Here is a 26,921-nt window from a genome sequence, read left to right as displayed (position 1 = left end):
GAAAATTTGTGCGCAATTCTACTTGACCCAGAAAAGGACAGAGCTGTAATTGGATTCAGTCTCCTTCCTCCTCCGGTTCCTTGCTTGCCTATCTCTTCACACTATTTTGCTGGTAACTGAACGTATAGATTATTATTTGCAAGAGTCAGCGATGCAGAAATGGGCATGCGTGTGCGCACGTGCGTGTGTATTGTGCACATGTGCATACACCTACGTGTGAACATCTCGTGGACTCTTGGCACAGATTTTCTCCAAACGTTGAAAGAGTGAAGGTCTTTCGAAACAGGTGAGAGGAAAGACGACTCCGCCAGCTGGGCGACCGAGGAAGGGTAACTGATGTGGCGGACGCCCTTGGGAGCGGAGAGGAGTAGGATCTCCTCGGGTCGCTTGTTCCCTCCTGTGCCATTCCCGCGGCTCGACAGACACGAGATGGAAGTGGCCACTGGCTTCTTGGCCCTCGCAGTCCTGGAGGGAAGACCGGCATTAATAAAGAAACACTGTTTGTGTCCAGGGCAGGGGTACTTGGTGTTTGAACGTACCTGACAGCAGGGAGGGCAGGCTGATCTGGTGGGTTCTGGGGAAGGGAGGAGTCAGAAAAGGCAATGGCTTCTAGAATAAGCTCTGAAGGATAAATTGGGGTCAGTGAGGACCGTTTGTGAGGACACATTTAAGAAGGGACAATAAGAGAGGAGGCAGAGCTGGCTTGTCCTGTCGGGCCCCCTGCCATTCGCGCGTTGCCTTGTGCCATGATGCACTGTCATGGGTGATATTTCAGGACGACTCACCAGTCCCCAGAAATAGCCACAAAAGAGCCTTTGACAAAAGCCCAGCTATGGGGTCCATTCCTCCGGTAGTTATTTTCATCAGACGTCGCTGTATGTGGAACCGACTCCACAGTGAGTATTTTCACCTCGCTTTGCCCACAGAACACGCAGCCGTTTCCCTGTGCCAGCACCGGGTGCAGAAGAAAAGGGCAGGTCGAGTCTTTTGTTCCAATAGTTGTGCTATTGGTTCCTGAGTTGGATGGGTTTAGAGTCTGCCGTTACTGACAGAGGCTGCATACAGATCAGCTCTGTCTAGAGTCAAGCCTTGAGAAGAAACTGGCCCAAGCCGTATTTGAGATAGTTGTAGGTGTTATATGAAAAAATTTTCGTGGTTAAATAAACTGGGAAAACACTGGGTTAAATAGGGATTTTTTTTTTTGAATTGTATAAACTTCTAGAACCTTTAACATGTGTGACATGTCCTCTAGAGAAACATATACACACATATGTGTATATGTGTGTATATTTATATACAAATATGTATATAAATTTATCATATTGTATATATATATATCTGTAAAGAGATTTATTTTAAGGAATTGATTCTTGTACCCGTAGAAGCTGGCAGTCGTCAGAGCAGGCCAGGGGGCTGCAGACCCAGAGAAGGGTTGACACTGCAGCTTGAGTCCCAAACAAAATGCTGGCAGGAGTCCCTCTTCCTTAGCGGTTACTATTTTTTTCTCTAACAGTCTTCAACTTTTTGAATAGACACACCCACTTTAGGGAGGACAGTGGGCTTTACCCAAAGTCCAGTGATTTACCTGTTAATCTCATCTACAAAATACTTTCACAGCAATACCTTCCAGACGGGTGTCCGACCAAATACCTAGGCATCATGGCCTCTCTCAGTTGACTCATAAAATTAACCATCGTGGTATGCTAAAGAAAGGGCCTTGCAAATCTGAAAAAGGGAAACACAATAATAACCACTTTCTCCCAATTTATGCGAGTAAAGAATCCATCATTTGCAGAAAACCTATTAACATCTGATAAAACACAGTTTGGAGACTATTGGCTTTGAATAATGATTCACAATTTTGTCTTGTTCCAGTTAATCAAAATAGGATAAAACAAAACAAACAAACAAAAAAAACCAAAAACTACACACACACACACACACACACACACACACACATATTTTGCTTATTTTTTATGTTAAGATTAAACTACTACTCATATGTTCACTTTTTAAAAACAATAACATGTAAATGTAAAATAACCCAGTATTTTATTAGATTCACTTTCATGTTCTATTGTAATTTGCATGCCGACACTCCATGCAGTGCGCACATTACAGATGAAACGTTCTCATATTAGCAAATGATGGGGCAAATATGTATACATCCGCTTCAGTATACATTCCAGAGCAATTTTGGAAAATTATAGCCTAAAAATTCATAAATATTCATTACTGCATACTATGGGGTTAAAAACAACTCACAACAAACTAAACTGATAATGATGAACAAAACTAACAATAATTCGCTGTGAAGAAGCAAAAGAGCAGCAATTAAAAAACATGATTACTCCAGGCAGCACTGATAATTAATACGTAACCTCCCCCACATTGTCAGAATCCAGCCACTCGCACAGGCACACGTGCGACTACAGGCTTGCAGCGTCAGTAAAATACTGAACTAGAGCCACGTCTAAATTCTCTGAAGTCTAAAAAGCACTAATTTTAGTTTAAAAATACCACATGTAGCAAAACATATGTAGACCGTTATTAATGAGTTGATCTCATTCAGGCACTTAAGAAAAAGTTTTAGGATTGTCAAGGGGAACCCATTAGGAAGATCTGTTGGCCCCACAATGGGCAGAGGGTCATATTTTGAGAATGGCTACACAGAGGATTACACAGACAAATAAAGGAATTTACAAACATATGCAAAACACATAAGTTAAAAATATTTTAGCATTTCATAGAAAATCATTTTACTAGAAATATAAAATTCATGGAATGAAATCAATAGTTGTAATAATTAGTTTTTTAGAAAGATTATATTTAGAGAGAAAGCACATGTGCATGCGTGTGTATGCTCGAGCACGGGGGGGGGCGGGGGGTGTACAGGGTGCAGAGGGACAGGGAGAAAGTCTCAAGCAGAAGCCATGCTGAGCCTGGAGCCTAATGCAGGCCTCCCTCTCACGACGCTGAGATCATGACCTGAGCCAAAATGGAGAGTCAGACGCTTAACCGACTGAGCCATCCAGGAACCCATGTAATCATCACTTTCAGTATACTCCTAAGCAATGCATAAGCAATGTAGGGACTATCTATGCTTCTATAAATTTTATATTTATATTCTATAAATTATAAATTTCTATCAGTTTATATACACTTGAAACACAAGCAGCCCCACTGCACAGTTAAGTTCCCTGTTTAATTACGTCCCCCGCCCCCACCATTTAGGACAAATCACACCTCCTTCCTAGCTTTATGTCCGACAACCAAGAAACGGTCCTGATTTCACCCCCTTCTAGTGTGCGTCCTCCCCCCCAGCCATCGAGAGGGTAACGTTCATTCCGAAGTAGAAACTTTGCACTCCCTCAGATTTCAGCCCAACTCCTCTAGCCTTTTCCAAAGCCGGTACTTGGTGGCTTTTATTTCTATGGAAACCATTATTAATTTCAGCATGACTTCAGTTTATATAGTTCTGGAAAATGGTATTCCGCTTAAAAGAAAAAAAGAGGACAGGGGTGCCTGGCAGACTCAGTCGGTAGAACATTTGACTCTTGATCTCGGGGTTTGTGGGTTCAAGCCCCATATGGGGTATAGAAATTACTTAAAAATAAAACCTTTATTTTAAAAAAAGGATTGAATATGTAAGTTTTGGAGAAGCAGAATTAGTGGATGGGAAAAGACTTCCTACAAGAGAATTTGAACCCAGTACCACCGAGAGAGGGGATCAGGTTAATCCTGCCCTGGGGACCTGTCTGTGCCTGGAAATCAGCATTGCCCGCCCCCACCTCCACCCCCTGCCGTCCGCCCCCAGCGCTCAGAGGAGTGATGGAGGCTCGGTGAGTGTTTGCTGAATGAACGAGACATGAGTCAGTCCCTGGGATAGCTCAGCACGGTCAGGTTCGGATGCACAGTGGGTTTTGGAATCCCCCGGGGCCGGGGGGTGGTGTGGCTGGGATTCTCTTTGCAGATCTCATCACTTTCCACACTTAGATTCTTGCTACTGCTGTGGGGAACAGTGGCTTTCTCTTTCCTGCCTGTCAAACCCATTTTAATGAGCTGCTCCTGTTCAGCTATCTTCCTACAATCCAGTCATTTCCTCTTCTTTAAAGTGTTCATGCTTGAGGCTGACTGCCTAGGCGGCTTCACTTGTTAGTCAGAATTAACTGATGTCACGACTGTACCAGCCCTGTCACTTGGCCATCTACAGATGCTGTGTGTTCCCCATAGCCCACTGGCACACTGGACTGTTTGATTTTGTTGTATTTAATTGTGCTGTGTGGTGTGTGTGTGTGTGTGTGTGTGTGAGGAGGGAGAGGGCAGGGGAGGATGGGGAGAGGTGAGGCTGCAGAGATGCTCGCTTCCAGAGGCTTCTACTGCCTCGGCCTTGTCCTGGCTCTGGGAGGAGAAAGGGAGGACATGTGTGAGTGTGACTGTGTGGGTGTGAGTGTGAACAGGTGAGCAGGAGCATGAGTGTATGGGTGTAAGTATGGGTCAGTGTGTGAGCATGAGTGTGCACTGGTGTGTGAGAGCATGGATGTGAGTATGAGTGTGAGGGTCAGTAAGTGAGTGTGAGCATGGATGTGAGTGTGAGTGTGCACTGGTGTGTGAGAGCATGGATGTGTGAGTGTGAGTGTCAGTAAGTGAGTGTGAGCATGGATGTGAGTGTGAGTGCACCAGTGTGTGAAAGCATGAATGTGAATATGGTGAGTGTGAGCATGAACATGGATGTGTGGCTGCAAGTGTGTAAGCATGAGTGTGCATCGGTGTGTGAAAGTGCAGGTGTGTGAGTCAGTATGTGAGCATGAGCACGGATGTGTGAGTATGAGCATGAGTGTGCACTAGTGTGAGGGTGTGGATGTGAGTGTAATGAATATGGAGTGTGAGCATGAACATGGATGTGTGATTGCAAGTGTGTGAGCATGAGTGTGCATCGGTGTGTGTGTTGGTGTGAGTATGAGTGGGTGAGTGTGGGTCAGTATGTGAGCGTGAGCATGGCATGTGAGTGTGAGCGTGAGTGTTCACTGGTGTGTGAGAGCGTGGATGTGTGAGTGTGGGTGAGTACGTATGAGCATGAGTGTGCATCAGTGAGTGTGTGTGAGGGTGAGGAGTGCTGACTGTACTTGGATGTAAGGTGGCACGGGGTACCCGTCACTCTCCCCAAAAGTGACAGACAGTCCCTGGCACACGGCAGGTGCCCAGGAAACACTGGGTGTGCTCAAGTGGAAAATAATCCAAGTTGCAAGGTGGTCCCTTATCCTTCCAGTGAGAAGTTCTAAAAAAAAAAAAAATGCAGTTTAGGTCAACTTGAATATATAAACTTTTATAGGCATAGATGTCAAATGTCTGCTTTAAACATAATTTACCTTAATTGTACAATATATTTTAAATCTTAGGTGCTTTTTAAAAAAATGCTATCAGGTGACCTCTATAAAAATTTAAAACTAGCAGTTTCCTCATTTTACAATGGAGATGATCATAATAGTACACGATTTATAGGGTTGTTGTGAGGGTTAAAATATTTAATGCAAATAAAGGACTTAGAATAGCGCCTGGTATGCTGTGAGGTCTCAACCGAGGTCTGGGCGTGCCTGTGTGTGTGTGTGTGGCCATGTGCGTTTCTAGCCCATATGAGCTTTGTTATTCAAAGTGTGTAAACCTCCGAATAGGAAAGACAATAAGGATGCGAGGTAAACAATCTTACCTTTTCTTTGGTTATATCCAATAACTGTCAGGACCTGCATTCAAATTTCAATGGAAATGGTCTAGAAATGTAAGGTGAAATTGAGGCTATGGAAAAAGGCAATTGGGAGACAAAACCTCTGGAAAATAACAATGACTAACTCTCTGTGCAAATATGACTTCCTTTGTTTCTTAAATTTTTCCATGCATTTGAGCAAAGTTCTTTCCCTCTTCTCCCTTTTTCCCAGACAAAAAGCCTGTTTCATTACAGTCTTCACTTTGCTCGTCAAGACTGAGTGACTTTAGGTGCATTTAATTCAACTGGATTTATTCGAGGAACTCGAGAACTAATTTATTTATTCTATTTATTTTTACAGCATGCCCATTACCTAGGGATTCTGGGCACATATAAATGATGTGCTTGGGATTGGCAAACAAGCACTGGTGATAAATGGACAGTGAGCAAACCGTCTGAAAACATTAGTCAAAAGGATTCTTCCCTTCCAGAAATGCTTGGTTAAGCAGGTTGGTCTTACAATTTTCTTGGATCTTGACATTTTATGTTCATACTGCTTGCTTTTCTTCTTTCTTTCTTTCTTTCTTTCTTTCTTTCTTTCTTTCTTCTTCTTCTTCTTCTTCTTCTTCTTCTTCTTCGTCTTCGTCTTCTTCTTCGTCTTTGTCTTCTTCTTCTTCTCCTTCTCCTTCTTTTTCTTGACAAACACAAGAAGAGGGAGGTCCCTGGGTGACGTTGGGGCAGAAAGGGCCCCCTGTGGAGGAGTGGTAGGCACACAGAGGCGGGGGAGGTGCCCTCCAGCCATTAGCCAAAGGCCTGGGCTCTGTCCCCGGGAGGTCTATTTTGTGATTCACAAAGGGGAAGGTTCTGGGCAGGATGATTCTGCATGTCCTCAAAAGGTCATATAGTTTCAACTCAGGTTCAAGGTGAAAAAAGTAACAATGCTGGTCCCCACTGTGGGGAGGTCAGGCAGGAGGACATGGAGGAGGAACTGAAGCTCTCCTACGTCCCCTACTCAGCAGACAAGCACGAACAGTGACATGATCAAAGGGGAACCCGAGTGCTGTTTGGTCACTCCCTTGATTCCCTCCTCATCTGGGGAGGCCCTTGGGAGACCACACTGCCCCTGCTGCTGGCTGTCAGCCTTTGAGCAGGTCACCTCATCTCTCCAGACCTCCTCTCCTTATCCAAAAAACGAGGAAGGTGGCCTGTAGTGGAAGTTTTCAGAGAATGTTCCCTGGGAGCCATGGGGGCCGCCAGGGAAGGGCGAGGGGATTGCGGTAGCACTGACCAGTCTGTCACGGATTTCTGTCTGGTAAAAGGAGTTCTGCTGGAAGAAATAAACTTGATGACCACTTTTCTTGGTGATTTCTAAGGTGATTTCTGCTTTTTGTCCAGCTAATCTTTTCCCCACAAATTGGGTTAACTCTAATTTGGGTCTAAACTTGAGGTGTGGGCAACCTCTCTTGTGGGGGTACAGGAAAAGTTTGCCAACAAGGCCTTCTTTAAGACCCCTCCCAGGTGATTGTGGGGGCTGTGCCCAGAGCCCATCGGCCATTTTTACAGAGTTTGATGAGAGAAAGTGGCTGATTTTAAAGAAGCAGTATCAAAACGTTGTGGCTTCGAATGGGCCTCTCAGCCCAAAGTGCCCTCTAAGTGGAAAAAAATCATTACAGCGGGACTAATCACTTCTTAAAGCGATAAAACACAGGCCCAGGCAAATAAATACGGTGGCGGAATCAGCCAGATTTAACTCTGAATGGAAATGGTTTTTGGCAAATAGGCCTGGGAGCCACGAACACACGACCAACTCAGCAAGAGGTAGAAGCAGAGACTTTGGCTTTCCAAGGGTGCACCTGTTTGGGACCCAGGCGAGTGGAGACACCGCACAGAACCCACGTGTGTTAATGGGCCACGTGAGGCTAACCTCCCGGCGTCCACAGACGGTGGAGAAACCTGAAAGCAAATTAAAGCCTAAATGGGTCACCAAATGCTTTTTGGTTTTCCTTCTTGAGCAGGACAGATCTTCACGGCCCCACCTGCCTTTCTGTCTAATGCAGAGATATTATAGATTTTCCCCAGCAGCAAGAAGGAGGCACAGGCATCTTGTCAAACCCCAGAAACCCTGGTTCTTAACTGAGCCTGAGCTGTGTGTGTAGATAAGTGGACTCCCCGCCTGTTTGGAAAACAAACCAGAAACAGCCCTGCATTCCTTCCCATTGGCTGGAACGCTTGTATCTAGATCAATGACTCCAAGAATTCTACAGTTCACTCATAGTTTTGGCTTTCTTTGTAATTTTCCATTCCCCCGACCAATAACACATTGCCAAGCAACCTTTCATTTTCTGGGGATGCATAAACAGGGAAATAGTTTTGAGCTGTTGACGTCATGGGGTTGGGGAGGAGTGAACGCCGGTTCTGGGTAAGGTTTTGGTCCCAGCTCAGGCTTTGCAGCTAGTTCTCCGTGTAACCTTGGGAAAAATCAGTTCACCTCGCTGGACCTCAGTTTCTGCATCTGTAAAATGGGAATGATGGAACTTACTATCTTACACAGTTACTCTGGGGCTCAAACACGACAATGACGCTTGTGAAAAGCTTTTTAAGCTTCAAAAAGCTTAAAAATATAACATTATTCATGAAATGCTTCAGTTAACAGTGAATGGTCATGAAATCCTCTTAAATGAATGGCTGTAAAGACTAAAATATTAAGGGCACCTGACTGGCTCAGTTAGTGGAGCACGGGACTCAGGGGTTGTCAATTGGAGCCCCATGTTGGGGGTAGAAATAACTTAAAAAAATAAAATCTTAAAAAAAAAAGACTAAAAAAATAATAAAAGAAGCTTCAGGTTTGTTTATTTTTCTTCTACATTCTTATGGCTACTGCCCTGGTTTCGATGCTCATCAGGAAACTCCCGTCAACTCTTGGTTGATGTCCCCGCCCCCCCCTCTGCTTTATCTCTACTACCCACGTTTTGTCCTCTTCACCGATGCTAGGGTGTTCTTTCAGAAACCACAGATCTCTAAGCGTGGCCCCTTCCTGATTTTTTTTTAAGATTTTTTATTTATTTATTTGACAGAGATCACAAGTAGGCAGAGAGGCAGGCAGAGAGAGAGAGGAGGAAGCAGGCTCCCCGCCGAGCAGAGAGCCTGATGCGGGACTTGATTCCAGGATTCCTGAGATCATGACCTGAGTCGAAGGCAGAGGCTTAACCCTCTGAGCCACCCAGGTGCCCCCCTCTCCTGATTAAACCCTTTCCTGGCTCTGTCTCTCCAATAAGACCAGCTCCCTGTATCTTAGCATCACACGCAGGTCTCCTGGTTCCTCCCCCTCCCTACCTCTCCAGCTTATTTTTAAGCTCCAGCAATGTTAACGGATTTTATATGTTCCCTGAATGCTATTGTCCATACACTGTCTCTTCCTCCCTTTCTGGTCTGACCAGGAAACTACTCTACTCAATTTTCTAGCCTTCATGTCCTAGATGCCAGGAAGCTTTTCTGAGCCTCCAAGAGAGGGTTCATCAGTCCCTCCTCTGTGGTAGTTGGTATCTGATTACCTTTCTCCTGCTTGGCACTCTTCCTAGAGCTTGTTGGCTAAACTACCTCTCTCTCCTGCCTGATTGTGATCTGCCTATAGGGAAGGATCCTGCTTAGTTCCTTTGTGTAAAGGACCCATAGAGAACATTCTCACTTGTATGTTTTCTCTCACCTGTCCTTCTTGAACAGTGCTTGGCCACTGAAAAAGTGGATGATCTTGGGGCTAAGAAAAGGTATGTCAGGATTTCTGCCCCTACTCTGAATGGCCTTGTTCAATGGATTAGATCTCTCCTCTCCAGCCACCCCTGCCCTGTTCCTTCTTCTCTCTTTTCCTTCTTTCAAAGAACTTCCAAATACCTCGGTCAACTTCCCCACTGAGAGTGGTCACTGTGATCTTGTTGTGTGGGGTGTGCTCTGCTCCCAAACTTCAGCATGATGGACGGGGATGGGACCCCTGGACAGGGAACCATGCAGAGGCCCTGTGGCAGCTTCTTCTCTGATTTCTAATGGTCCTGGATCTCAGAGCAGTGCCTGTTTAGCAAACAGGCCTCATTTACTAATAAGGATTTATTTAAATAAATTATTTAGAATATACACAGAGATATATAAATCAGTCCATGGTTATGTTTTCAAAAAATTGTATTACTAAAACTCCTCTGTGTAAATGCTCCTCCTGTGTTACATATAACATTGGATATTAGTGTATATATAAATTATTATTTTCCTGGATTTTTTTATGTGAGAATTCCAGGACACAGAAAGGCTAAATAACATTCCTAGAACTGTAAAATAGTTAATGGCGGTGTCGGGATTCAAATCCAGACAGTCTGAAAGCGAGAGATTTGGACAGATCAAGATCCTTTCTCTTTTAAGAGAATTTAAGGCTCTGAATGATGTGTACTTTGGTGGATTTTATGCTCAAAGTATTATCCTTTTTGTATAGATTTACCACTAAAATAGGGAAAGAGGTGAGGAAATATGGAGGAAAGGAACAAAATAACGGGATATTTGCTATAACACGAATGGACCTTGAAAAGATCATGCTTTGTGAAATAGGCCAGACCCAGAAGGACAAATCTTACGTGATTTCACTCATATGAAGTACACAGAATAGGCAAATTCGCAGAGAAAAAAAGTGGAATAGAGGTTACCAGGGCCTGGTGGGGAGGCAGACCTGGGAGTGATTGTTTAATGAATAAACAGTTTCTGTTTGGGATGATGAAAAAGTTCTGGAAATGGTTGGTGATGGCAGTTGCACAACGTTGTAAATGTACTTAACGCCACCGAGCTGCGCACTTAAAAATGGTAAAAATGGTAAATAGCATGTATATATCACCACAATAAAAAAAGAAAATAAAAAGAAAAGTAGCAGTTTTATAATCCCGGACAGTGACTTCCTCTGGAGGCTGCCGAAGAGGCGGGAGGCATGATGGAGGGCTCTGCCGTTTGCTCGCGGCAAACAGAATTTAATTAATCACAACTGAGCCCTCCCCAGTGGGGCAGCGGCTCAGGACAATTACCGTTGGCAGAACAAAATTATGTATGTTGGAGGGGGGGGTAATATAAATTTCCTCCTCGAATTTAAGAAATTATGCAAATTTGGTGTACTATCTCTAATATCAGTTTAATCAGAGCTCACTCTGTTCTGTACACAGCCAATGTGGAGTCATGGGAAATGCGAGGGGTCGGCTGAGAGCAGAGGAAAAGTCTTTCTCCAGCCTCCCGCCTGGTTGACCCGAGGCAGGAGTTGCAGGGCTGTAGCCCAATCCTGCCAGAAACTGTTTTATTTGACCTGCGATTGTGTGTATCTGAGTTGCCAATATTTTAAGACGTGGCCATTCTTACAAATACGGATTTCTGACTTTTCTGGAAAAATCTGAAGGCCCGGTTACAGGGCCCCAGGCTCGCGCGCAGCAGAGGGGTGGTGACAGTCCCGTCCAGACTGGGCACGTGCCCCTGGCACTTCCAGCCTATCCTGCTCTCACCCACTCATCTTTTCTGGTCAGCCCCCGGGGCGTTTGCGCTCCCATCTTGGATGCAAGTCTTCTCTGACCTTTATTTCACGCCCTCCATAGAACTGCTTGGTCCTCCAATCCCCTCCCTTGGCAGCTCTTCATGCCTATAGCTCTTACTCTGCCTACACTATTCATGGCCCTCATCATGGATTATCTTTTATAATGTAATGGACATGACAGAAAGTTCTAGACTTCCTGAAACAGCAAATGCAATTTTTTGTACTTCTCTCTATTTCTACTTTTGAAGACACAGTCGCTCATGACCAAATTAGATTGTAAGACCCTCTAGTGCATAGACTACACCTTAAAATGCCTGATTTTCCTAGCACCGGCATGGGTTGGGTTGGTGTCAATAATGAATCAATGGGTTTGGGAACCGCTCTAAGAATACAGATGACTCCTGGGCTTCGGCTGTTTAGAGAATTGTGCTAATGTAGCTAATGACATGGACTTCATCCCTTGGAAAGTCAATCCATTTATCCCATCCTGTGGTCATGGACCAGATCTCATCCTCTGGCCAACAGCTGCTCTTGCCCAAAGGGCAGAAAGAGCGAGGGACTCCTGCAAATTCATCCCTTAGTCCTGGGGAAAAATTCATGGCTTCTGGGTTGGTCTTATTATTTTTGTACAAGGAAGCTGTTTCTCAGACTACAGGTACTTTTACAAAAGATGGCAGCTATTTGTTTTTAAGTTCATTCTGCCATTTCTTGAGTGAATTGATGATGAATTAATTCTCGTAGCTCAGTAAACAGTATTACTTATGTGCTAGGAGGAACAGTGGTTTGGATATGAGGAACGAAGACTGTGACAATCAGCAATGTTAAGATAGAGTGTGTGAAGTTCGTTGTTCTTGAGAAGTCACAGTAATTTATAGGAAAAACATTCTTGATCTTTAAAGAAAAAAAGAAAGCCAAAGGAAACTGCCAGGAAATTGAGTTTCAAAGTCTTGTCCCTTTATAGTTCAGTACTTTCTAGTAAAGTCAAATTTGGGTAGCCCTTGCTTTGCCCAGTACAGCGTTAGCTGGAACACGGGCATGTTCAAATCGTGACCATGTGGTTCTGAGATGCGCAGGATTCGGTAAATACGGTAGCAGGCAAAGCAAGGACTCCACTGATGTCCAGTAAAGGTTGGTACATTCCTCTTATCGACAAAGAAGGAGGGATAATCAAGGAAGATGAGAGGACATTCCCCATGATCACTGAAATAAACTAAAGAGCATACGTTGTGAGCTACTTAATATTTCAGATGAAAGACTATGTTGCATTGATAGATTTGTTGGAAAATACCAAGACTCTCCTTCCGGCTCCTTGTACAATCCACCCTAATACAGTCTGTATTGGTCAGGGAAGCTAGGTTGTGCACAGTAACAAACAACCCCTACGTCTCATGGCTGAGTGCCTTCCAGCTGATTTCTCACTCTTGCGAAGTTATTTGTGCATTTAGTGATTCTGTCTAACACAGCTGCCCTCTCTGTACAACGTTGCAGGATCCAGGCTGAACAGAGGGCCCGCCATCCCGGAGCTATACCTCCAAGAACACGTGACCTCCTCGGGTGACGGGACAGAGGAAGAAGGTCTCACGCTGATAATTAAAGGTTTTGGCCTGGAAGTGACGTGCTTCACTTCTGCTCCAGAACATAGTTCTGCCTGACTGGAAAGGGAGCAGAGAGATGTGCTCTCCTCACATGCCCCGAAGGAGAGGCAGAGAAGAAATGGGTAAGCGCTAGACATCGCTACCACACATTTCCAATCACATTTGGAGTTTCTTCCCCTGACACTTACATACCAAAATCATCTGGTCGGTATTCCAGTTGTTCTCTGTAAACTTAGATTTGAGGAATTGGCAAGAAATGTCATCACTTTATTTGGAAATACAACTCAGGAAGAGAGAGAGAGAGAGAGAGAGAAAGAGAAAGTAGATCTTCATTCATTCAAGTGTTCAGCAAATACTTGTTGAATGATCCAGGTGCTGGGATTCAGCAATAATCAAAACACACAAAAGTCCTTGTCTTTTTGAAAGTGCATTTTTGTGGGGACGAAAGACAATAAAATATACATATGATGAAAACAATAGGCATATACTGTAACTCAGATGAGAATTAGCGTCATGTCCCTGGCCTTCCCTGGGTGGGGCACCCAGGGAAGGCCACCAGGAACAATTTTTTTCAAATAATAATACATGGCAGTCTTGGTGGGGAGAGGAACCGAGAGTGGGTTTATGATCTAGATTCTACCCCCAGGGATTTTACGATGGGGGCATGAGATGGGGACTGTATAGACTACAATAAAGGTTAAATGTGATTTTTAAAAAATAAGAATTAATATTTACTGACTGTCAGCTACGTGCCAAGCACATTCCATGATTTAACTTCTTCACCTTTCACAACCAGTGGCTATCTCATTTTTCAAAAAGGCAAACATAAGCCATAATTCCCAGAAGGTAAGCAATTTGTCCAAGTTAACACAGGTAAGAGTCAGCAGAGCTGGCTCAAACCCAGCTGTCCACCTTCAAAGTTGTGCACTTAGATCCTGCACCCTTCTGACTTCTCTAAATGTGATAAATGTCAAAAGAGAAGTGCTACTTGGGAGGAGGGAAATCAAGGAAGGCTTCTTGGAGGAACTGGCATGCCTGGACCTAGGTGAATTACTGGGATTCAAGGAGAGGGCATTTGAGGAGGTGCTAGTATAAACAGAGATGTGGAGTCAAAAAAGCTCAGGGCAGGTTTGGGGAGGACCAGAAATTTGTGTTTGGCTAGAACTGGTACAAAGAAATAGGGAAACAATCTTGGAAAGAAAGTTTATGGTCATATCACAGAAGGTCTAAAATGCCAAGCAAAGGAGTTTGAACTTTGTGGAAAAGAAAGCAATAGTAGCTATTGAAATTTTGAGCAGAGAATAGAAAGAAGAAAGGCTGTGTCTTAAAAGAAATAAATTGGTCAATGGTGTCAAGAATAGATTAGACAGTTTGGTCAGGGAGATCAATCAAGGGTACTGTAAAGGGTATGTCAGCGGAGTGGAAAGGCATGAAATGAGCAGTCATTTCAGAAGTAGAATGGAGAGCATTTGTAACGAACATGGGAAGGGAGGGCCAGGGAACATTGGAGGGAAGAATAAAAGATAACTCGGGCGCCTGGGTGGCTCAGTGGGTTAAGCCGCTGCCTTCGGCTCAGGTCATGATCTCAGGGTCCTGGGATCGAGTCCCGCATCGGGCTCTCTGCTCAGCGGGGAGCCTGCTTCCTCCTCTCTCTCTCTCTGCCTGTGTCTCTGCCTACTTGTGATCTCTCTCTGTCAAATAAATAAATAAAATCTTTAAAAAAAAAAAAAGAATAAAAGATAACTCAACCTGGTGAAAAGTCTAGATAATTCTTTATTTTCATACAATTTACACTTTGTTTCTGCTTCTAACACTTATCTTTGATCCCCAGACAGGAGTCAAAAAAGGAATTTTACTGCAGTCTTGTTGTGAAATTCAATGAATGCCAATGGAACAAAGCTACTTAAATTACGAGCTGTAAAGCTTCAAATCTCTTCTCCCAATGAAAATCTCATTAGCCTGCCATTTGGAAACCAGCACATTCAAATTTGACTCTGTTTGGCTTGTACAGTTTGATCCCTTTAAAGTGATAGTGGCAAGAAGCCTGAAATTTCAATTAGATAAGCCGGAGGTTTACCTGTTGGAGGAGAGAAGGTTTTATCTTCCTGTTGCTAGGTGATGGGTCTCTAAAGCAAGAGTTCAGTCTTAAAGGATCAGAACTCTTTTTAAATTCCTTTTCTTTTGAAAACAAACATCAATTTAAAACTAATTCCAGATGCCCCACTCTGGTTCTTTAAGGAATAAAACCACTTACTGCCATAAATTCTCCAAACCTTCCGCTCACCCCTTCCCCAAACTAGATAGCCCTAATTTATGTGGATGGCCAGCCTTTACTATTTCTATAGGGTATGGATAAGAATAATGACAACCAAGATTAATGCTGGGAGCCATTCTCCCTGCTTTGTTGCTTTATTTCATTACAATTCAAGGACATATATACTGGTTTGTGTCCCTTTAATGGATAGTGTGAGGTTAATTTTATATGTCAACCTGGCTTAGGCTATGGTGCCTGTTGTTTGGTCAAACACACATCTAGATATTGCTGTTGAAGGTATTTGTTGAGAGATGATTAACACTTAAATTAGTATACTTCTTAAAAATATATTTTATTTATTTATTAGAGAGAGAGCGAGAGAGCAAGAGCAGTGGGAAGGGCAGAGGGAGAAGCAGACTCCCCAGAGCAGGGAGCCCGATATGGAGCTTGATCCCAGGACCCCAGGATCATGACCTGAACTGAAGATGGATGCTTCACTGACTGAGCCACCCAGATGCCCCAAGTTAGTACACTTTGAGTAAAGCAGATTATGCTCCATAATTTGGCTTCTAATCATTTGAAGGCGTTAAAGCAAGCTCTGAGCCCCGGCCCTGTAGTAGGAATTATCCTCAGGAATGCAACACAGAAACCCTGCCTGAGTTTCCAGTCCACTGTTCTGTGCAGCTCTGATTCCACATCGCAACACTGACCATCAGAATTTCTTTTTCTTTTTTTTAAGATTTTTATTTATTTATTTGACAGACAGAGATCACAAGTAGACAGAGAGGCAGGCAGAGAGAGAGAGAGAGAGAGGAAGGGAAGCAGGCGCCCCGCTGAGCAGAGAGCCAGATGCGGGGCTCGATCCCAGGACCCTGGGATCATGACCTGAGCTGAAGGCAGAGGCCTTAACCCACTGAGCCACCCAGGTGCCCCGACCATCAGCATTTCTTGCCTACCAGCCTGTCTTATAGTTTCAGACTTCCTAGGTCCTGCAATTCTGTGAGCCAGTTCCTTAAAATCGATCTCCATCTCAATCTCTATCCATTGGTTCTGTTTCTCTGGACAACCCTGGCCATGGCAGAAGGAGAAAGTGAGGCTTACCTAGGCTAACTCGTTCAAGGTCACACAGGTGGTGAGAGGTGGAAGCCTGTATGTCTAACCAGTGAACTATTCTACCTCCTGTGCCAGGACAGGGAGTTACTCATGGCAATTATATTCAAACTTGAAGTACATTTTTTTTCAAAGAAACTAAACAATTTTTTTAAAAAGCTTTTATTTATTTATTTATTTGACAGAGACAGCAAGAGAGGGAACACAAGCAAGGGGAGTGGGAGAGGGAGAAGCAGGCTTCCCATGGAGCAGGGAGCCTGATGCGGGGCTCGATCCCGTGACTCTGGGATCAAGACCTGACCTGAAGGCAGACATTTAACAACTGAGACACCCAGGCATCCCCAACAAAATAAATTTTTAATGGGAAATTTGCAATATGTACAAAAGTAGAGGGGATAGTACAATGAATATCTGTGTAAATATCATCTGCTTGAACAATCATCAACACATGGAGAATCTTTTTTTTTTTTTCTGAGATATAATTGACACAATGAGTCAATTTGACACATTTTAGTTTTAGGTATACAACATAAGGACTTGATACATGTATGTACTATAAATTGATTGCCATGTTAAGTTTCCCGAACATCCATCACCACACATAGTTAACAAATTTTTCTTTCTTGTGATGAGAACTCTTAAGATCTCTCTTATCAACTTTCAAATATGCAACTGAGTGTTGAACTCCTGGCTGATCTTGTTGAAGCAAAGTCTTTAATGAATTTGATCAGACTGTAAACAAGGAGGAGCCGATGCTGGAAGACAGTCTCTCTTCCTTGCACTTCCTTCCTCTCCTCTCTGAGGGGGAGTCTGGTTTGAGTCCCCCCAGGAGGTACATCCTCTCTTTCCTGAGCCTCTTTCTTGACCCAGTCCCCGTGAACTCCAGGTCTCCAATCCCCTACATGCAGTTCTAACAACGATTCCTGTATACTTTTGGCTTAAGGAAGAGGCAGATCTCTTGGGTTTGAGTCCTAGGACAGAGAGATTCACTGCGCTATCACAAACATTGTTCTCTTCTCCTAAAGATGAGGGGTGTGATCTGTGTGGAAATTAGGGGTGTATACAAAATTTACAAAGCTGCTTTAAGAGAGGAAAGCGTGGTCCCCAGAGGGGGAACCTGGTACGGCCCAGGGGTGAAGTATGCATCTCCAGATCCCAGACTGTGTGAAGTGATACAGCAAGGTACTGTGTTCCCTGGGCTGCATTCACTGGGAACAGTTAGACCTGAGTGTACATGGGGCCCATCGTCAAAGGCAGGAACTTCTCAGAAAATAGTACTTTCTAGGAGGGTCTCACCTAAAAACCCATACCTAGCAATGAGATAGTGGAATGAATCATTTGCACAAATGTCACTATAATTTCCGTCTCTGCCCTTGAGTAGTGCCCCCCCCCCATACCAGCTCTGGACTTGGCCATATGAGTTGCTTTTGTCAAGGGGACAATAACCAATGTGACACAATCACAGGCTTGAAAACTAGTGGAGCATTGGGCCTTGCTCTCAAGGGAAGGAGACCAGGAAACTGGAGGCTACGAGGCCATTTGGAGAAGAGGTGAGCCATCCCAGCTGAGGGGGCTAAACCACCCGTGAGTGAGAGAGGCCATCTCCTCAGCTGGCCGGAGCACCCGAGAGGCCCCAACAGGGCTCAGCTGAGCCAGTCCAGACAAAGCTCCCAGCTGACCCCCAGAATCATGAGCTAAATACAAGATAAATTGTGCTGTACAAAGGTATTTCATTTCAGAGAAGCTTATTATGCACCATAAGCTAAGTGAGAGATACCTGTGCCCTTCAATAAAGATAGCATTTCCTCCTAAAGTTCTCAAACATGTCTAGCAACTGCACTAGACCCAACATACCCATAAGCTGTTAACTTTATGAAAGAACTCGAGTTCTTTTCTTTTTTTTAAAAAAGATTTTATTTATTTATTTATGTATGTATTCATGAGAGAGTGAGAGAGAGAAAGAGAGAGAGCATGCCCAAGTAGGGAGGGGAAGAGAGGAGAGGGACAAGCAAAGTCTCCGCCAAGCAGGGAGCCCAAGGCGGGGCTTGATCCCATGACCCTGAGATCACGACATGAGTGGAAACCAACCGACCGAGCCACCCAGATGCCCCGAATTTATTTCTTTTGCATATTTTAAATATGATGTATGATTTATACTTCAACAATCCAATTGTTACCCATATCAATGTGCATGAACATTCTCTCAAGTCAAAATTTAGTAATAAATTATATTTCGTAGTGAATTTTAGATTTTTATCTTGATGCCAGTCTAATGAAAAGGTGATGTCAACAACGTTTACGACTTACATAATGTATTTCACGTTTCCAGAGGTATCCAGCTGTTGTTAGTTAGACAATTGCAACAGCATACGGGTAAGTGGGAGGGTACATGTTCCAATACGCCTCTAGAGCGTAAATTCTATGAGAGCAGCACTACTTGCCTGTTTGGTTCATTGTTTATCCATAGCACCTAGAACCTAAAACACAGTAAATGCTTGATAAATAATTTGTTCAATGAATGAATGATTATGGACCCAAAATACTTGCTTTCGTGTCTAGCTCTCTTTTGGGTACTGTGAAAAAATGCATTTACGCCCCACATTTTCTGTTCTCTATTAAATGGATTACTTCCTTTGTTCTACTTAGCCATCTTTATAGCAAGGCTACTAATGTCAAAAATACTCAAATAACTCCTTTTTAGAAGTACTATGTTAATTTCCTTAAGTACTACAGCTCATCAACCATTTCAAAGAATTCGAGATTGCCACAACTTGTATTATTTCTACTAATATTCTTTTTAATCCAGCAAGGAAGAGAACTCTCCAAGACCTCTAATAATTGATAAGGCCATTCATTGTGCATAAGGCATAAACCACAGTGGTGGACAGAGTCATCTTCATGTGAATGAATGTCAATCCACTCTCAAGCTTGGGCTGCTGCATTAGGGATACGTGTTGGGAAAACCTGGAACAGCTTGGGCTATGGTTCAATCAGAAGTTATTCCTACCAGAAACTGCTGAATTCTTGTTGTATAGCTAATGATTGCCCTAAAACTGAATTCTTAGCTCTGCCTGCACTTTTGAGTCACTCAGATCATTAAATATATAGAGATCTACTTCCTATATGGTATATGTATAGTGGGTATATGGAGACTCTCCGGACCAGCATCAATTTTTCTGTAAGCCTGAAACTGCTCCAAAAAGATAAAGTCTATTAATTAAAAGAAAGAGAAGAAAAAGAAAGATACTCCCCCCGCCCAACATATTCACACTAATGCCTAGACCCCCAGACCACGTGAATCAGAATCAGAATTTCTAAGGCTGGGGTCTGGGTATCCAGATTTGATGAAATCTCCCCAGAGGCCTCTAATGGGCAACCAGTTTTCTGAACATTCACCTTAAGGGTACTGCCACTTTCCTGGATAATAGAAGTAGCCCCTTGGTGGCAAATGGGTAAGGAAGCTTAATTTTGCTTCAAAATGTCTATTAGTTGCTGAGTGCAAATGAGGAATAGAGGTGTTACAGGACCAGAGTTGAGCTCATGTCTGGAAACAGGGAAGCACTACTGAGCAATGCATTAATCACGTGCTTACCAGAGACTCATCTAAGAGCGAGCCCTGTTGAAATCAGCAACACTTTGTTTTATTGGAACCTCAGGTGCCTGTCTGCGCCAGATAATGGGCTTGAATTTAGCAACTCCCTGCACTGGGGGTTCAAGGAGACAGTCCCCCTCCCCCATATGTTTACAGTGAGATAGTCCGAGGTTGGCTCAGGGTCCTAATTACGGTAATAAGTGAGCATCCTTCACAATAAACGGCACACAGGATCCTAATTAATGAGCTCAATTCATCTGAAGTAAAGAGTCCGCTGACTGCGCAAGAGGGATGCGTATCAATCAAGCCAGAGCCAGACGTGGGATCTGCGGAATGTGTTCCATTAATGCCATTTAACGTCTTTTATCAGAGGCTTTCAGAGCACTTTATAAACACTAGCTCTCGCTGCACTGTTGGGAAAGTTCCTGATAACGCGCTGGCTGTCAGCCCGCCAGCGATCGCCTTGGGTCACCCCCGGGACTTCTGGCTCGTCAGCCCCTGGTGGCGCCCGGGGACCCTCTGGGCTCCACTCCCAGCCCGGACTGGAGGAGGGCCCAGGAAGGAACCACGGCAGTTGGTGGCGGGGAGAGAGTGTAGAAAGGGCGGTATGCGGTCCAGTTCTGACTCACATGGGCGCTTGAGACCAATCCCAGATTTCAGGGTCTCCACTGAGAAGTCATGATGATTCCTCACCCCGGTTTCACGGGGCTGCCTTGCTCCGCTAGCCCCTTCCCCAGGCAATACACTCACACGAACTCTTGTCAAGATTTAGTAAAGGCGGATGAGGATCTTTGTTAGGACTCTGCCTGCACGTGTACACAGCCTGCCAGCTCCTTCCGTGGGGTTGAGAACTCAGTTGTCCATCGCTGTGACTATGACTGGTGTTAGGTTTCCTTTATCCCTTGGTGTAAGACTGGCGAGAAGAGACCAGTTAGGGACGATGGTGGGATCCAGGCAAGAGGGCCTGGGGGCCTAGCTCAGAGAGGAGGGCAGTTCTGAGAGCTAAGATTCAGTGTCCTGATTGGCTGCCGATTAAACCTGGGGTGGACTTTTTTGACTCTTGTTTCTGTCCCATCCAAGATTCCCCATTGTTTTCTCTTCCCAGGCCTGCTGTGGCAAACCCACACACTGAGAGCTTCAAAGAACAGAAATCTATTCTCTCAGAGTTCTGGAGACTCAAAGTCCAAAACCAAGACTCTCTCTCCAAGGTTTTAGGGAAGAATCTGGGCCACGTGGTCCTTCTCTGCCTTCCTGTAGCTGACAGCTATCCTTTTTTTTTTTTTTCTTTTAAAGATTTTATTTATTTTTTTGACAGACAGAGATCACAAGTAGGCAGAGAGGCAGGCAGAGAGAGAGGGGAAAGCAGGCTCCCTGCTGAGCACAAAGCGTGATGCGGGACTCCATCCCAGGACCCCGAGATACTGACCTGAGCCGAAGGCAGAGGCTTAACCCACTGAGCCACCCAGGCGCCCCGCTGACAGCTCTCCTTGGTATTCCATGACTTATAGACTCCTCTGTCCAGCTACTGCCTGTGTCTTTACATGGTGTTCTTTCCTGTGTCTGCGTGTCCAAATTACTTTCTTCTTTTAGGAAACCAGTTACTGGAGTAGGACCTAATCCAATGGCCTCTGCAAAGACCATCTCTAGATAAGGTCATATTCACAGGTATCAGGGATTGGGACTTGAACATAGTTTGGGGGGAAACACAATCAATCTACAGCGCCCTTCAGGAGGTTTCAAGCATGGCAAAGACAATACAGTGGCCAACAGTGTTGATTCTCTTTCATGAGTGCTAATTACCATCACCCCCCAGATGCCTTCTTCCCTTCCAGTGGTGTGGGAAGGAGGGTCCTGGCAGGTAGGATGAGGTAGCTTCCCAGTAGAAGTGAGTGAGCCAATGTTTGAGGCTTGAAGGGGCTCCGGAAATCTAGATCAACCCCCAACAGGCTTTGGAGGAGGAGACAGGGATTCCCTCATCCAACCCTCCCAGGCAAATTCCAGCTGACTGCCTTCTCGCTACTTAACAGGACATTAAAACTGATGCCTCATCATCTAACAACAGATGTCATTCCTGGTTCTTCTGGAAGTAACTTGTTACATTTGCTGATATTAAATGCTTTAACAACAAATGCAGTTCAAATGCCTCAAAAGCAGACTTTATAGAGTACACTCAACCCCTGGGTTACTGAATCTTCCCGAAACATTTACTACTAATGAAAGTCAGCTCATATGAATATTCAAATACCTTTTCCTAACACACAAATCAAACTACCATTAAAATATTTCTTTTTGGCACTTTCTGATGCCCCCTTTTCTGATGGACCCTCAGATGGGCAGAACGCTGTAAGACTCTTCTCAGGGCACTGGCCTACCTGGGGATTTTCCAGTTTCCCAGTGTCAATACCATCAGCAGGATTATAAATGATGGGAAATGGGCATGAGAGAGAGAGAGAAAAAGAGGATCATGTGAACTTTCTGGTTTGGGTAGTTAATGGTAAGTCTGCCATTTCAGCAAATGGCATATTAAAGGAGAAGTTGGTATGTGTATCGTGGGAAGGGGTCAAAATGAGCTGAAGTTGGGACCTGTTGAGCTTGAAATAGATGTGGGACATCCAGGTGGTGATGTCCCGAAGGCCAGTGACTATGGGTGGAAAGTACTGGAATGATATCTCTACTATAGATGTTGACTTAGGCATCATCAACATTTGATGGTACCTGAGGCCAAAGAGTGAATATGATCACTCAAAAATGTGAGGATAAAAGAGATAAAAGAGAATCCAAGGTGGAACTGGGGGTTCCCAACACTATGCACACAGGAAGAGCGACCATGAAAAAGCCTGAATGGAAGTCAGGGAGTGACTCCACAGATAGTAGATACATCAGGAGTTTGGTGGGACAGAAGAGGGACAGAAACAATTTGAAGGAGGAGGAGGTCAACAGGATAAACCCCCGCTTGGTGGTCTAGGAAGGTAAGAACTAAAAAACACGAGTTGAATTTTAGGAGAAGGAGGTTGTCTATTGATTGTCTGAAGGTAGTGGCTGAAGAGTGAAAAAATAGACTCTACAAAATATAGAAAATTATTTGAAGACTCTTGGCTAGAAAGAGTTGACAGAGAGAGAGAAAGGAAAGGCTTGAAGGTCCAGGAGAGAGAGAAAGAGACAGGATGATAAATGGAATAAAGCCCCTGAGACGGTTGGAGATGATGGGATCCAGAGCATTGGACTAAAGAAAATCTCTTCTTTCTTTTTTAAAAAAATTGTGGTAAAACACACTTAACATAAAAGTTACCATCTGAACAATTTTTAAGTATACAGCTCAGTGGCAGTAAATACACATTGTTGTGCAATTGCTTCCAACTTTTGGCTATTGTGAATAATGCTGTTGTGAATATGGGTGTACAAATATGTCTTCTAGACCCTTTCAAATATGTCTTTCCAGAACCTTCCTCATCTTGCAAGATTGAAACTATACCCATTGAACAATAATTCCCCCACCCTGTTACCCTGTTTCTCCAGCCCTGGGAAACCAAGACTGTACTTTCTATTTCTATGAATTAGACTTCTGCGTGTACCCCAAATAAATGTCATTGTACACTATTTATCCTTCTGGAACTGGCCTGTTTCACTTAAAATACTGTTCTCTAGGTCCATCCATGCTGTAGCGTGGCTGAATTTTTTTTTTCTTTTTTTTTTTGAGGCTGAATATGTTTTTTGGAGGCTTTTTTTTTTTTTTAAGGCTGAATATTATTCTATTGTATGTGTAGACCACATTTTCTTTATCCAGTCACCCCTCTGTGGATACTTCTTTATTCATTCACCCCTCCTTGGACAATTGCTTCCAACTTTCGGCTATTGTGAATAATGCTGTTGTGAACATGGGTGTACAAATATGTCTTCTAGACCCTTTCAATTAATTTGGGGATATACAGAAAGTCACTTTAAAAAAAAAAAAAAAAGGTTTTACTTATTTATTTGAGAGAGAGACAGTGAGAGAGACCATGAGAGGGGAGAAGGTCAGAGGGAGAAGCAGATTCCCCATGGAGCTGGGAACCCCATGTGGGAATCAATCCCAGGATTCCGGGATCATGACCTGAGCCGAAGGCAGTTGCTTAACCAGCTGAGCCACCCAGGTGCCCCAGAAAGTCACTATTTTTCATGAGATGTCTCCAATATCCATACATCAGCCAGACAACTCTCCTGCCCTCTAGCCTCACTTCCTGAACCACCTTAGGTATTTGCAGAGAGGTTGCTTTTCCCCTCTTCTCCTCTCCCCTCTCCTCCTCTCTTCTGCTTCTGATCCCATTTCATCTTGTTTTCCCCATCTCTGTCTATAAGTAACTCAGCTTACAAAGGCACAGCTGTCTAATCTTCCCTGAGCATAACTTCACCATTCTGCTATAGACTAAAAGCTGGTGTTCCTCCCAAATTCGTACGTTGACACCTAATTCTCAAGGATGATGCTATTTGGAGGTGTAGTTTTGGGAGGTGACTAGGTCATGAGGGTGGACCCCTCATGAATGAGATTAGTGCCCTTATACAAGAGACGCTGGAGAGCTCCTTCATCCTTGTCCACCCTGTGAGCACACAGTGAGATGACAGGCATCTGTGAACCAGGAAGCAGGTCTCACCAGACACCGAATCTGCTGATGCCTTAATCTTGGGCTTCTAGCCTCCAGAACTGTGAGAAATAAATTTCTGTTGTTTAAGTCCCTCAGTCTGGGGATTCTTTTACAGCAGCCCAAATGGACCAAAACACCCACCTACTCAAGAATTCCCAATCCCTTCCTGGTTCCCATGGCACATTTGTACTCTTGGAGTTACCTTTCAATGTCCTCATAATTGGGTTCATTATTCCCTTTCCAGTCAGTCTTACACTTACATGCTCACCTTTCTCTCATTCAAGCAAATCCCTGTTTCCCCCACATGCCATGTTTGTTCTTACCTCCCTGACTCTGTTCATCCTGTTCACCTACTTCCAAATAACCTTCCTTGTGCTCTTGGCCTGAGCAAACTCTGTCCATCCAAGAGAGTCTATCCCAGGTGTCATCCAAGCCCCATTCCTTCTGTGCTTTGGCAAAGTCATCACCAACCATCGCACCACATTCTCCTCTCTGGGCAGTGATTATACCTAATCTATAATCTGCAGGTTATACCTATACTATATTGTGCAGGTTAACTGTTCCTTCCCTGTGGGTGAGAACCATCTGACTTATGGGTTAGATGATAAAGTCCTTGAAGGCAGGTCCCTTGTCTCTTAATACCTTCCCTGCTCTGACTGAAACAGCTGAGAGAGGTGGTGGGCCTTTGGCTGGACAACCATCTCCTCGAGACATGGAAATAAGCTGGTTTAGTCTCAACAGGAAAGTAATAGGCAAAAGGTTGATGCTGGAAAGGATTAGTGAGTCCTACATCAGCCCAGAAAGGAGAAGAAACTTCCTTAAGTGCTTTCAAGCATTTTAAAAAAATATTTATTTATTTATTTATTTATTTATTTATTTATTTATTTGAGGGAGGGAGAATGAGAAAGAGAGTGTTGTGCAGAGCAGAGGGAGAGAAAGAGAATCCCAAGCAGACTCCCAGCTGAGCGTGGAGCCCAACCTGGGGCCTGATCCTACAGTCCTGAGACCATCACCCAAGCCAAAACCAAGAGTCCGCTGCCCACCCGACTGAGCCCCCGAAGCACCCCAAGAACATACAATTATTTAGTGGCAGAGATGTGACTTGCATTCAGAATACCTGACTTTTAGAGCTTCGCTTTTCTTTTATGCCACATGGGTGAATGTTTCGCCAGTGATTCCAGCAATTTCAGGTTAAATTTGCTTCAGCTTTAAGTGGCAATCACAACTCTGATTGCTCTTTGTGTCCTATACTCTCCAGTCATCTGAGCGTCTCTCAGCATCTCATTTCATGTACACGTTCCTTCAGAGAATGGGAGGCAGAGTCTTGAAAGTGGCCCCAGAGACCTCCAGGCTCCTTTTCGAATACCTCTCTCCCTGGACAGCTCATGATCTCAAAGAAGCAGACAAACCTACTTGGCCACCTTATTGATAGTGTCAAGTTAGCTATCAACTAGGTTTAAATGATAAAGTCTCATGGGACTTTTTTAGAAATGTGATGAGTGGTGATAATCAGACTAAGGAATAATCAGATGGTCAGAATGGGTTTTAATCATTCATGTTGCAATGATGACCAGCTGCCGATGTTACCAGATTAAGCTTATCACTGTTTGACGCCAAGTTCCTTACTAAGGAACAAAGTTTATCCATAACCACTGACTCTTGGACCTGATGCCTGTTAAGGACTTTGCAGCTGACTAAGCAAACGTGGATTACCATAACAAGTCACTAAGTTATTGGTTAACATTAAATGGTAATGAAGTCTTTGCTAGGATTGTGGGTACAACAAAGATGCAAAATCAAATGTAGACCTCTGGAGGTATTTAATGCTGAGTCCACCGTTGACTGAATTCCTTTGTTATTATTATTTTTTTTATTTTTTAAAGATTTTATTTATTTATATAAGAGAGAAAGAGCTAGTGAGAAAGCACAAGCAGGAGTAGCATCAAGCAGAGGAAGAAGCAGGTTCCCCACTGTGTGAGGAGCCCGATGCAGGACTCAATCCCAGGACACTGGGATCATGACCTGAGCTGAAGGCAGACACGTAACCAACTGAGCCACACAAATTATGATTCTTCTTATTTTCATATTGCCTCCTTTTCTGTGATAACATGTTTTATATTTTCCACCATCCTGAACCTCTAATGTAACTTCTCTTCTTTAGAACAAATCCAACATCTGAGTTGTTATTGTTCCTTTTCTAAAGTAGCCTTGTAAATCATGTAAGTAAGCAAAATGTTCTAGTCGCCCCATGAAAAAAAAATCACCAATATTGTTATTCTCTAGGAGACAGACAGTGTGCTATAAAACAATAAATTCAACATTTTTTTATTAGTGGGATGGGAACATTTTATGTCACATTAGTTAATAATGTATAAATCTTTCTTTAAATGCTTTTTTTTTTATTCTCTCTCCTCTACAGGTTATCATAAAATCATAATGTTGGAGTCATGTTAGTTTTCCATGGAAAATTCTCAAGATTTTGCCGCTATTGACAGTTCCCCTCAA

General features: G+C 43.8%; 1 long non-coding RNA gene across 1 annotated transcript; it reads left to right on the top strand.

Moving 5' to 3' along the window:
- LOC132023969 (uncharacterized) lies at positions 1 to 26,921 on the top strand. Its single transcript, XR_009406112.1, has 4 exons — positions 1 to 286; positions 6,063 to 6,210; positions 12,735 to 12,963; positions 26,836 to 26,921. It is a non-coding gene; the product is annotated as an uncharacterized LOC132023969 (long non-coding RNA).

This window comes from Mustela nigripes, chromosome 8 (genome assembly GCF_022355385.1).
Source record: "Mustela nigripes isolate SB6536 chromosome 8, MUSNIG.SB6536, whole genome shotgun sequence".
NCBI lineage: Eukaryota > Metazoa > Chordata > Mammalia > Carnivora > Mustelidae > Mustela > Mustela nigripes.
This window is presented reverse-complemented; position numbering and strand designations above follow the sequence as displayed.